Source organism: Bubalus bubalis, chromosome 21 (assembly GCF_019923935.1).
Source record: "Bubalus bubalis isolate 160015118507 breed Murrah chromosome 21, NDDB_SH_1, whole genome shotgun sequence".
NCBI classification, from domain to species: Eukaryota; Metazoa; Chordata; class Mammalia; order Artiodactyla; family Bovidae; genus Bubalus; species Bubalus bubalis.
The window spans coordinates 53,806,116-53,819,249 of NC_059177.1; positions in this window are offsets into that span (position 1 = coordinate 53,806,116).

Sequence of the window (13,134 nt, forward strand, 5' to 3'; positions counted from 1 at the left end):
ACTGACAAAACACGTCCTTTCCCAGGCCCTGGGTCACCTGCCCTGTCTGTTCCCTGTCCTCTTTAGTAACTGTGGGCTCCCTATGGGTCTTTGGGCAGCACCAGGAACTGATCTGGTCTGAGAGTCATAGGTAACTGCATTCTCCTCCCTCGTGGTATCCACAGTGTTAAGGAAACATGACTTCAGCACAGCTCAGAGAAGAAAACTTTTACAGTAGTTTATACAAGTTAATAGGATTCCCAGGTGGCTCAGTGGTAAAGAATGGCCTGCCAATGCAGGGGATGCAGGTCAGGAAGGTCCCCAGGAGGAGAAAATGGCAACCCCCTCCAGTGTTCTTGCCTGGGAAATCCCAAGGACCGAGGAGACTGGTGGGTTACAGTCCATGGGGTTGCAAAGAGTTGGATACAACATAGCAGTTGAGCATGCATGCATGCAATACAAATTATGCCCCTGCCTATAAATAATCACATAAAACCAAAACACTGAAACCTCCAGCCAGCCCTCTCCCATCACCATAGCTAATCCTCGTCCCCCAGTAAAAAGGGTGGTTGTCAAGACAGAGAGAATGAGCAACTGGATGGTTCTAACTGAGGGTTTTCTCAGCCCTCTGATTTACCTGTGGTTTCTGAGATTGTGAGGCATATAACAGGCAACGGGTAGCCCTATAACTGTCCCCAGTGGATCCTGCTGCCAGCAATGACCTTTAAATCCTTCCTCGTCCTCCCCTCCCCCAGCACCCGACCTCAAAATAGGACAAGCATCAAAGAAAACTGCTTGAACCATGTGAGGCAAACAGGAGAGAGATGGAGCCTTGGAAGGAAATCTACCCTATCGCATTCCGATTCCAGAGAAGAAAAGAAAAAGCCTGAAAAGGGTGAGAGGATGAAGGAACTCTACCACCGAAGATGCCCCTAGCCCCAGGACAAAGAAAAACAGGATATTCAAAGAAAGGATCGGCCATCTTAAATGCTCACCACAGAGCAGCGGCTACTGCCTCTGGGAGGTGGCAGTGTGTTGACAGAGCCCCTGGGCCGTTGCTGGTGGGCGCCTGGCAGTCAGGAGGGGAACAGAGCGAGAGGGTGTGACTGTTTCTCAGTGCCTCCTGCCAGTGACAACCTGCAGGGTTGCTGCTTCGCTTATGCCTCATGTGTCCTGCAGAACTTCAGCTGTGGCCAACTCAGACCCACACCAGGAAGGCGATCTTGGAAAACAGAGCTCCTGGAGTAAACAAGTTGACAATAGAACAATCCAGTACAGGTTGCCAACCCAAATGGGGCTCAGCCCACTGAGGATGTCAGCTCTCTGAAAGGAATGCAGGCTGTTGGAAAATGGAAAAGTGAGATCAGAGAGAGAACCAGAGGCCAAGGCAGGCTTGAAGCCCTCCGCCCCTGCAGCTGCGTTTCTAGGATAGCTTACCCTGATTTTCATATGGGAGTCGTCTCTTTTTAAGTCCAGGCTGTGCTCGGCCGCTCAGATTATAAACTCATAGTCCCCAGGGCCAGGCATGCAGTAAGTCATCTACAGCGGTTGCTGTTGTTTAGTTGCTAAGTCTTGTCCAACCCTTTGTGACCCCGTGGGCTGTAGCCCACCAGGCTCCTCTGTCCATGGGATTTCCCAGGCAAGAATCCTGGAGTGGGTTGCCATTTCCTTCTCCAGGAGATTTTCCCAGCCCAGGCATTGAACCTGCATCTCCTGCACTGGAGGTGGATTCTCTATCACTGAGCCACCAGGGAAGCCCCATCTACAGTGGTAGCCATTATTAAACTATCACACTTACTAGGTTTATTTTGTGTCCCACTATTGGAGAGGGCTGGATGAAGCACAGACATACGGACAAACGGTTTATAAGGGTCCTCTGGCATGGTTCAGACTTTATGTAAAGATCAGAAACTCCAAAGAATTTGAGCCAAAGCATACATTTCCTGATGTATGGATTTTCTTACCCAGAGCAATGACCCATCAGAGGATCAAGAAGCTAAGGGGTTTATCTTTGGGACAGATTTCTCCATGTTCTGTTGGTGACTGTTTAACTGTAGTTGACATAAGAAGAGAAAAAGCAGGTGTCAGCTAATGTGTGGGTGTTTTCTTACACAAGCATTGTTACATGTTTACGTTCCTGAAAAAAGGAAGTAAAAGTCATATTAGCCATGTTTGGGATGCAGAGGACAAATGCTTGTTTATTTTTAAAAGGTGCAATGGATTAAAATAACTTATCCCTGGTCAGCATGACTTGGATGGAGGCACGTTCTGAATTGTACTATAATTAAATCTGTATCTAAGTGAGATAAAGCAGTTGAGACACAAATCTGACTTCCGTGCCTCAGGCTGGGTCATAGGAAACAGCTATTAAAAACATTGCATTTTACATTAAAAAAAGAATGAAATAATGCCCTTTGCAGCAACATGGATGAACCCAGAGATTATCGTTTAAGTGAAAGCAGAAAGAGAAAGGCAAATACCATATGATATCATTTATATGTGGAATCCAAAATATGGCACAGATGGAACTTATCTACGAAAAAGACTCACAGACGTAGAGGAGAGACTTGTGGTTGCCAAGGAAGGTGGGGGGAGGGAGGAGAGGGATTAGGAGTTTGGGATTAGCAGATGCAAACTATTATATAAATAGGATGGATAAACACCAGGGCAGAACTGTATTCAATACCCCGTGGTAAACTGTAACGAAAAGAATATGAAGAAGGATGTGTGTATATGTTACCTGAAGCACGTCGCTGTGCAGCAGAAATGAACACGGCATTGTAAATCACCTATACTTGAACAAATAAAGTTTTAAAAAATCTGGCATTGTACAATTCAACAATAAAAAGACAAACAACACAATACAAAAATAGGCAAAAGGTCTGAACAAACACTTCGCCAATGAAGACACAAAAATGGCCAATAAGCACATGGAAAGATGCTCAGCATTATGAGTCATCAGGGAAATGCAAAGTAAAAGTGCAGCAATGCACGACAATGCAACTATCAGAATGACTAAAACACAGCAAATAACAACAAAAACAATAGGACAATAGGAAGTGCTGAGAAGGATGTGGAACAACTGGAACTCTCACATACAGCTGATAGGAATGCACAGTGGTGCAGCCACTCTGGGAAACAGCAGGGCCGTTTCTTTCCAAGGTAAACTTACTATGTGATTCTGCCATTCCACTCCTAGATATTTACCTATGAGAAATGAAAACGCATGCCCACACAAAGATGCGTGTGTGTGAAAGTTCATAGGAGCTTTATATATCGTAATCATCCCAAAGTGGAAGCAACCAATGGTGGTGGTGGTGGTGGTTTAGTCACTAAGTCATGTCCAACTCTTTGTGACCCCACGGGCTGTAACCCGTCAGGCTCCTCTGTCCACGGGATTTCCCAGGCCAGAATACTGGAGTGGGTTCCCATTTCCTTCTCCAGGGGATCTTCATGAACCAGGGATCAAACCTCGGTCTCCAGCATTGGCAGGTGGATTCTTTACCACTGAGCCACCAGAAGCCCCCAGTCAACAGCGGATGGATAAACAAATTGTAGAATGGGCACACAATGGCATACTACTCAGCGATAAAAAGGAACAGAATAGCAAACAGATGAATCTCAAAAAACGTTATGCTTGGAAAAACTCAAATGAACTTTTTGGCCAACCCAATATGATATGAGAAGATTTATGGGAAATTTTAGAGAGGAGTACACTATAATGGCAGAGAGCAGACAAGTGGTTGCGTAGGGCTGGTGGAAGGGAGCAACTGCACAGGGGCAGGAGGGATTTCTTAGGGTGAGGGAATGGTTCTGGTCTGTGTTGTAATGATAGCTACTTGTCTGTATACAGTCACTCAGTCTTCAAAGTGTACGCTTCAAATGGGTGAACTTTACTATATGCAAAGGATATATTGATGCAGATGTAAGCACTGAGTTCTGATGGGACAGCCTCGGGGAGAGGCAGCAGTTGAAGATTAGGAGTGGAGTGGTGGGTGCAGGGCACAGCTCGTCTGTGCGATGCCCAAACACAGTGATTGATCCTCCGAGATCAAGCCCATCACTTGTAACTGGGAACATAGTGCAGCCAAGTTCTGTTCCAAGAAGGGCTGTTAACAGCATATCTATAGGGGTTTTTATTTTTCATTATATAAATTTAGTGCTTGAAGTGAGGATAGGCTGCCCTGGAGGCCGAGTGGTCAATAATTTGCCCACCAATGCAGGAGACTCGGGTTCTGTCCATGGCCTGGGAATACCCCACATGCCTAACCCGGGAGCCACAACTACTGAAGCCTGTGCTCCACAGCCCGGCAGCCACAACCACTAAGCCTGTGCCCCCTCGAGCCGTGCAAGAGACGCCACCACAATGAGAAGCCCGTACACTGCAACTAGAGAGTAGCCCTCACTCACCAAAACCAGAGAAGAGCCCACGCAGCAGCGAAGACCTAGCACAGCCAAAATTAAACAAGTACATTTATTTTCTTAAAAATGAGAGTGAGGCTAGGTATCAGTATGTATCACATAAGCAGATCAGGAGCAGTGAGGACTACATTCAAGGAGAAAGTATACGTGAAGCAGAGTTCACAGAGGACATTCATAATGGCAGCTATTATTATTTGCCTGTGGTTGATGTGGTCAGCATGGCAGGGTGAGGCCAGGCTTCTCGCAGCAGAGAAACAGCTGAGAGCTGGGAACAGGATTAGAGCAGTGAATCCCCAGCCTTTGAGCTCCAGTGACTTCTCTTTAGAACCGATATTTTACCATGCCCTTTTTGCTGACCCTAGCCCTAACCCTTCCACCAACAGCCTCTCAGCTTCTGATCTGGTTTCCTGCTCCTGGAGCCCAGAGCTGGGTGATGGTCCACCCAGCCCCCACCCTCATTCAGATCGCTTCTGTCTCACTCTTCCTCTCGCTCTCCATCTGGTTCCCGAAGAGGAACTGCTGCACTTCAAAGTTAATCCAGGACAAGAAGAGCCAAATGTGTCTCAGGATGCTGAGAGATCCCAGGAGAACCTAGGGGAGCAGGGCGCGTCCTCAGCTTTCCTCCACAGCCCAGGCACGGGGGCTCCACGTCACTAGGGCTGGGCCCCAGTGTCCAAAGGGGCCTGAAATCAGCCATGTGTGGGTGTCTTGCTCTTCCTTTTGAGCCTCTGTGTCTACCACCGCCTTTTATAGAAACAGAGTCAGCAATCATTCTAGGACCTTTTACGTGCCAGACACTGCCCCTGGAGCTGAGGACTCTGAGACCAAGAGGGACAGTCCCCACCCTCCAGGCACTCACAGTCTGGTTGGAAGAGACAAGCAGTTGCTGGTGATCACAACGTGGAAACCAGAGCGAAGCTTTAGAGAAGCCGTGCTGGGAACATAGAGGGAGAAAGCTGTCTCTGTACACTATTTTTTTTAAATGGAAAATTACTTTCTATTTATTTACCATTAAGAATTTTTTAAACATCTCAGTCTGACGGGGCTCCAAATTATTGGGCTGCTCAGCATGCTCTCACGCCTCAGGTCAGCCCGGACTAGGCCTTCTTTGGAGGCACGCATCTCCCTCTGCACCCAGCCCGGCCCCCGCCCCACCTTCTGCAGCCTTCATCGCTGCAGCCCTCTGAACCAGGCATTCTGAACCCGATTCTGGGGCTGGTGGTGGTTTAGTTACTAAGTCGTGTCCAACTCTTTACGACCCCATGGACTGTAGCCTGCCAGGCTCCTCTGTCCATGGGATTTTCCAGGAAAGAATACTTGAGTGGGTAGTCATTTCCTTCTCCAGGGGATCTTCCTAACCCAGGGATGGAACCCAGGTCTCCTGCATTGCGGGCAGATTTTTGATTGACTGAGCCACCAGGGGCTGCGGCTTTTGCAAATCAGGCCCTTGTAGATTGGGGATCATGTTCTGTAGCTTGACAGAGGGCAGATCAACCAAGAGGTACATTTGGGCAGGTCTGGACTCACGAGCAGCAGATGGAGAGAAGGGAGTGAAGTGGGAAGCAGGGCGGGGCGGGGGAGGGCCGAGGCTGGGAGAAGCTCTGAGCTTCATCCAGGTGGTTTATGATGGGGTCTCTGTGGTCACAGCAGGGGACACGTCCTGGGGCTTACTGGGATCACTAGTATGTTCCCAGCCTCTGCTGAGCGCCTCCTGTGTACCAGGCTCTGTGTCAAGGGCATTCCCTGCGCCAAGCTCCTACCTTCTCAGGAGGCCCTAGAGTCCAGTGTGAATCCAAGGAGAGTGGTTATGAGTGAAACCTGAGGTTGTCTTTCAACTTCCAATATGATAAGAGCAACATGTAGGACATAGGATTATGATTCTTAATGTAAATGATTGTACAAGCAAGACGTTATGAATAGGACTTTCCATATCCAGTGGTGGTCCAATGGTTAAGACACCACCTGTAAATGCAGAGGACACAGGTTCCATCTCTGGTCCTGGAAGATCTAACATGCTGCGGGGCAACTAAGCCCGTGCGCCACCACTAGTGAGCCCTTGTCCTAGAGCCTGTGCTCTGAGACAAGAGAAGCCACTGCGACGGCGAGCCTGCGTACCACGATGAAGAGCAGCCCCTGCTAGCCACAACTAGAGAAAGCCCCTGGGCAGCGATGAATCGAAAATAAAACAAATCACAACCAAAAATAATCAGATAGAATCAGATAATCAAAAATAAATAAATAAAAATTTTAAAGAAATTATGGATAAAATTATTTTTAAAAAAGACCCACGATGGGCTAATGAGCATATGCTAATGAGCATATGGAAGTATGCTCAGCTTCCTTAAGTAATCCACTATGAAAACTAAAATTAGTTTTCTGTCTTCATTTATCAAAACATTTTTAAAGAAAACTCTGGTTTGGTGAAGTTTTGGTAAAATGGGCAGGCAAGTAATGGCTGGTGGATGTATATACTGATCAACTGTGCCACCTTGTCCACGCGTATCAGAAATCTCACACATGGTTCTGTGTGGTGCTCAGCTGTGTTCGACTCTTTGTGACCCTATGGACTGTAGCCCGCCAGGCTCCTCTGTCCATGGAACTTTCCAAGCAAGAATGCTGGAGTGGGTTGCCAATTGTGACTCCACATTACATAGTGCTAGCCTAGGCACCCCACTCCAGCACTCTTGCCTGGAAAACCCCATGGATGGAGGAGCCTGGTGGGCTGCAGTCCATGGGATCGCTGAGGGTCGGACACGACTGAGCGACTTCACTTTCACGTTTCACTTACATGCATTGGAGAAGGAAATGGCAACCCACTCCAGTGTTCCTGCCTGGAGAACCCCAGGAACGGGGGAGCCTGGTGCGCTGCCATCTATGGGGTTGTACAGAGTTGGACATGACTGAAGTGACTTAGCAGTAGCAGTAAGTCCATTTTAGAAAAAGACAGATAAGGATCTGTATGCAAGGATGCTTGTTACACACACACACACACACACAAGACAAGAATTGGAAATTATCTTAATGCCCAGCAAGAGGAAAACTGATCAAATAATTGATGGATCTCACATACATTCACACACACACACTTTCCCACACAGAGAATCTGTGAGCTTCATTTTGTTCTTAAAAAGAATATTTATATATTTTCTACCTTTGTCTCTCTTTCTACCCATGCAGAGAACAAAAGGCTGGCAAGAAATGACTAAAATATATTTATCTTGGGACAGTAGGACTATGGGCTGTCTGCTTCTTTTTGTGTTTACATTTTTCCATAATGACTTTGAATTGGTTTCATTATCTGAAAAAAGTATTTTAAAAAATCTGTGACATATTCTTGCCAAAAACAAATTGAATGAGCCCTAACTCCCACTTTGAATCAAAGAGAAACAAGTGAAATGAAACCACAAAGAAACAATCTAACAACATCCAGAAGGTGGAAACTTCTATAAAGAAACTGATTGTCCCCTCTGAGAGTTGATATGATAAGGGACAAAAAATTGGGGGACCATTCTAGATGAACAAAAGCTAAACATGTGTAGCCACCAAATGCCATGCCCAAATTTTTGTTGGGTCCTGACTTAGAGTCAGGTCTAAAACGTATTGTACAGACAGTTGGCGAAAAGGGAAATATGAACCTGTGTTTTGATCCTCAGTTGATCAAACTGCAGATGTGCTGCCCAGTTGGCAAATACTTGATTTGCAAAAGCTCCACCCTGAGAATCACAGCCCATAATAGACACACTCAAGGAGCGCATCACAGTATGTTCTTAAATTGAAGAGAATCCCGCACAACTTCAAAATAGCATATTTCTCTTCATTTTACATAAAATGCCTCTTAGAAAGCTATCTAAAGTCAGTTTTGATAACTAAACCTTCAGTAAGTACCTCTTATTAAATATCAACATTTTGGTCTATGGTACAGTAATTCCCCCATGACTCCCAATCCAGTGGGGACACGAAAGATGCTGCAGGAAGGAGACCACCGAACTCTGTCCACCTACTTCGTGTGGGGTGTCTGATATCCCCCAGGCCAACCTTGAGCCCAGGGGAGGTGTGGGTACATCGACTTCTAATTAACAAAAGGAAGGAAACTCTTGGGGCTTCCCAGGTGGTTCAGTGGAAAAGAATCTGCCCGCCAATGCAGGAGACACAAGTTCCGTCCCTGGGTTGGAAAGATCCCTTGGAGGAGGAAATGGCAACCCACTCTAGTATTCTTGCCTGGATAATCCTGTGGACAGAGGAACCTGGTGGAATACAGTCCACAGGGTCGCAAAGAGTCAGACGTGACTTAACAACTAAACCTAACAACAAGGAAACTTTACAAGTGGCCAACTGTACCTCATTGGATTCCGTTACTTGGTTCAAAAGCTTCTGTTTGTGGGTGGAGGGACAAAAACACCGAACTGCTAACAGTGGTCCCTGAAGTTTATACAGCAGCCAACAATTTATAGAATCTTTTTACAGAGATATCACATTTAAAAACGGAGAAGGCAACGGCAACCCACTCCAGTACTCTTGCCTGGAATATCCCATGGAAGGAGGAGCCTGGTGGGCTGCAGTCCATGGGGTCGAGAAGAGTTGTGCACGACTGAGCGATTTCACTCTCACTTTTCACTTTCATGCATTGGAGAAGGAAATGGCAACCCACTCCAGTATTCTTGCCTGGAGAATCCCAGGGACGGGGGAGCCTACTGGGCTGCCGTCTATGGGGTCACACAGAGTCGGACACAACTGAAGCGACTTAGCAGCAGCAGCAGCAGCACATATAAAAGACCCCAAAGTGCCCAAGTGGGCAACTGTTCCTTTCAGTCTTGGAGTGTGTCCTGGCTGACGAGAATTTCTGCTGGTCTCTATGTCTCTCTTTGGTGTGGGGGTGGGAGTAAGTGGGGAACTCACAAGTCTGTGTGGTGGGTGAAGCAGGGGATTGTTATCTCCATTCTATAGACTTTTTATAATATAAATATAAAAATATACAATGTAAAATATACATTTCTATATAAGAATATGTTTGCTACTAATATATATATAATATAGAAAATTGACACTCAGAGAGGTGCCAACTGCCAGGCAAAATACCACCTGGCTAGCCTTTGGGGCCAGCAAAGATCAGTTCATTGCTCTGCAGAAAATGGGGAGAGTCGAGCGTAGCAAATTTATATGATCTGGGGTGTCCTGGTTTAAGGTGGATCTTCAACTGTGGGGATCTGGACTGGAACTGGGCTAACTTCCTGATAAAACAGTTGAGGATTGGGAAACATAAAGATCGGAATGTTTTGAATGAACCTCAAAGAGTAAACAATCATTTGCTAAGCCCAGCAGAGAGACTCATTGTTCTGAGAAAGGGGCTATTTACTCTGATAAAGGCTAGTTGAGTGATGAATAAAAATTCAGATAAATGGATTTTCAGTAAGTTCATAAGACAGATAATACAATTATTTGTAACTTTATGTTCCTGGGAAGGAATTTTCTGCAGGCAGCGGAGGGTTCATTTTTAATGTACACAGTCTTAGAACTGCATCCTATTAAGCTGTGGGGCTGCAGGTGGCTCCTGCTCTGAGGGTGGTTGATTGGCTCAGGTCCGCTGGAAGTTGACCCACGTCTTCAGATCAGCCCTGGCCCTTTGCTCAAACCACAGTGCCTGTCTTCACCACTGTGGTGCTGAGTTCACCCTGCTCAGACTTTGCCAAAAACCCCCTTGGACAGAGGATATGTAAGGATCTATAAACCCCAGGGATCCTGTTAAATAGTGTCCCCTTAAAATTCAGCTCTACTCAGACCTTCCTTGGAAATCAGGTCTTTGTGGATATAACTGGTTAAGATGAGGCCATATTAGATTAGAGTGGGCCCTGAATCCAAGGCTGGTGTGCTGCAGTCCATGGGGTTGCAAAGAGTCAGACACCACTTAGAGACTGAACAGCAACAACAAGCCTGGCACAGAGTGCCTAAAACATGATACTCTTCGCTGTTGGGGAAAAAAAAGAAGGGACCCTTTAAGAAACTGTCCCCCAAACAATCAATTCTGGAAAAGCTTCAAAATACAGTCCCGCTCCCCACTGTGTCCCTCAAGCTTGCCCTCTGGAGTGGGCAGCCCCATGCCCCATGCGTGCTGCACAGGCACCATCAGCACTGGGAGGAGGGCAGTGCTCATCCTCCTCCCCCGCAGCGGGCAGGCGGGCACAAAGACAGCCTTTCCCTCAGCACAGGGGCACTTAGAAATCTGGGCCACTTCAGAAACCGCCCAGCAGGAACCAGCAGCTGTTTTGGAGGCCTGTGCGGAGCTCTGACTTAACCCAGCAGCCTGAAAATAGCCTGGTCCTTTTCCCCAGGAAAAACGAGTTTTCATGGTAATTAATTTGGCAGATGATGATCAGGCATCCCCTGGGAGAACACTGTAGTGACTCCTGTTGGAAACCAAGAAATGCAGGATACAAAGTCCTGTATCGGTGAGACCGTTAACTAGGGCTTGAATGCTGCAGTTTCCAAAGTGCGTCCTTACTTACCCTCTTCCATCTTCTCCAGCTTGCAGGTGAGACCCCTGAGGCTCAAAGAGGCTGAGGGGTTTGCCCTCACCTCGGGGATTGTTACCCAAGACGGGCAGCTAGAACCAGACTCAGTTCCAAGTGTCATGTTCTTCCTCTGGGAACATCCATGCACAGTCCCATGGAGAGACGGAGGAGGGGAGGTGGCTGGAGGCAGTGGGAACCCAGGGCCAAAGTTCCAAATGGATCCTTGAGTGGGAGTGAAGGGAGCCTCTTGACAGTCCCATCAGAGCAGCAAGATGGAAATCCAAGGGAGGGCATCCAGCACGTCCGGGGCAGGCGTGGGGACCGGAGAGTACAGAGCTCAGACGTAGGCTTTGGACTCTGACTCCAATGATGTTTTAATTAACAGTGAAGGGTGGAATACACAACCCGCCTCCCATGACTTTAGAGCTATCAGAGGTCCCAACCTGTTCCCACAAAGCTATCAGGGTGGGTTGTGGGGTGGGGGAAATTAAAAATCCTAAGGCTGAGTCCCAGCCCTAGAGATTCTGACTTCACACCAGTTGTGTGTGGTCTGGGCTGTCAGAGCTCACAGTGGGCAGCCAAGGTGGCAAGTCCCTGCTATAGAGCCCTCCCACTTCTCATAATCCCATGCTGGTGCTTCTCCTCCTTCTCTCCTCCTTTAAAAAATTATGGAGGTCTCCAGGAGTTGTAGGCAGGACAAGGAGTCAACAATCGACCAGCAGCCCTCTACCCAGGTCTGGGTGAGGAGGAACAGCCTAAGAGACCCTGTGTAGGTGTATCTTGTGTGTGTGTGTGTGTTTGTGTGTGTGTGTGTAAATTTAGGAATGGTTTGGACGTGGTAGTACTGACGCTTTGAAGTTTAAAGTTTTATAGTAGGTTTGACAGAGGCATGTGATCCTGTAACCATCAGCCACAATCAAGAAACAGAACAGTTCTATCACCACAAAATCACCTCGAGGGACACTTGAATGCAGTTCCTGCAGCCCAACAGAGGGTAGAGTTTCAAAACCTAACCCGCCCAACTCTCTGCCCCTCTCAAAGTAGCATGTCTCCACTGTGTGTGCTCAGTCACTCAGTCATGTCCGACTCTTTGCGACCCCATGGGCTGTAGCCCACCAGGTTCCTCTGCCTGTGGGATTTTTCAGGCAAGAATACTAGAGTGGGCTGCCATTTCCTCCTTCGGGGGATCTTCCCAACCCCGGGATTGAACCCAAATCCCTTCTTTCTCCTGCATTGGCAGGCAGATTCTTTACCACTGCACCACCTGGGAAGTTTGTGTCTCTGGTACCTTCTCCTAATTTCTGGTCCAGGCAACTTTCCTGATAGTTGGAAGCAATTATTCCCCCACAAACCAGCTCAGCCTCATTAGAGCCTCTGCTGAAACAGACAGGTTGCTAACGTTACTTTTCTTGCTTCTCCTGAGACCAATTTTCCCGACCTGTACAGCACCCACAGTCAATACCTCCTACGATCGCTCAAGCAACTTCCGGTGAGAGAAAAAAATTCACCTGTATCCCCACAGCTGTTCCCAGCTCCTGGGACATCATTAATTGGCGTGGCGGTCACAGGAGCCTCTTCCAATCAGGGTTCCCTACCAGGAGCTGCCATTGGCACTAGGGTCAATCCAGACCCAGCTTTGGAGGACAGTCGCCCACTCTTTGAAGTAGCATCGCTTCCTTAGAATCTGGCTGGTTCTTTTCCAAAGGCAGAGGCCCCAGAGGCCAGAGCTCATCTGCACCCCCAAGTCAATTACTTGGGAATCAGGATGGAATGAAACAGGGCAAGAATTTCCCACTCCTTCCCTTTTCCAGAGCAGCCACCATAAAGGATAGAACGGGGTTTCCAAGGCAGGGACAGGCCTTCCTGATCTTACCTTTCCCACTCTGTGGAAGACCAGCCCACATAGGCACCCAGCAGCATGTCAACTCCATCACCCTCTCCCCTGTGATGCTCACATCATGTGAGGCTCGCCTCAGGGTCCAAGCCAGGAGAGGACCCAGGGACAAGCTGGGTGGCGGGCACATGATGAACAGGGAGCAGTGCCTGAGTGGAAGCGTCTTTAACAAAACGCTCCCTTGTAGGGAGGGCCTGGGAAAACATGGAGAGGCCAGGGTGGGACTTAGGCTACATGGTGATGTCAATGACACTCCAGCTCAAATGATTCCTCCCTGACAAACCACTCCTCTAAAAGTCTAAAGTTATGTCTGTTGTGCTCCTGGGACCCTGA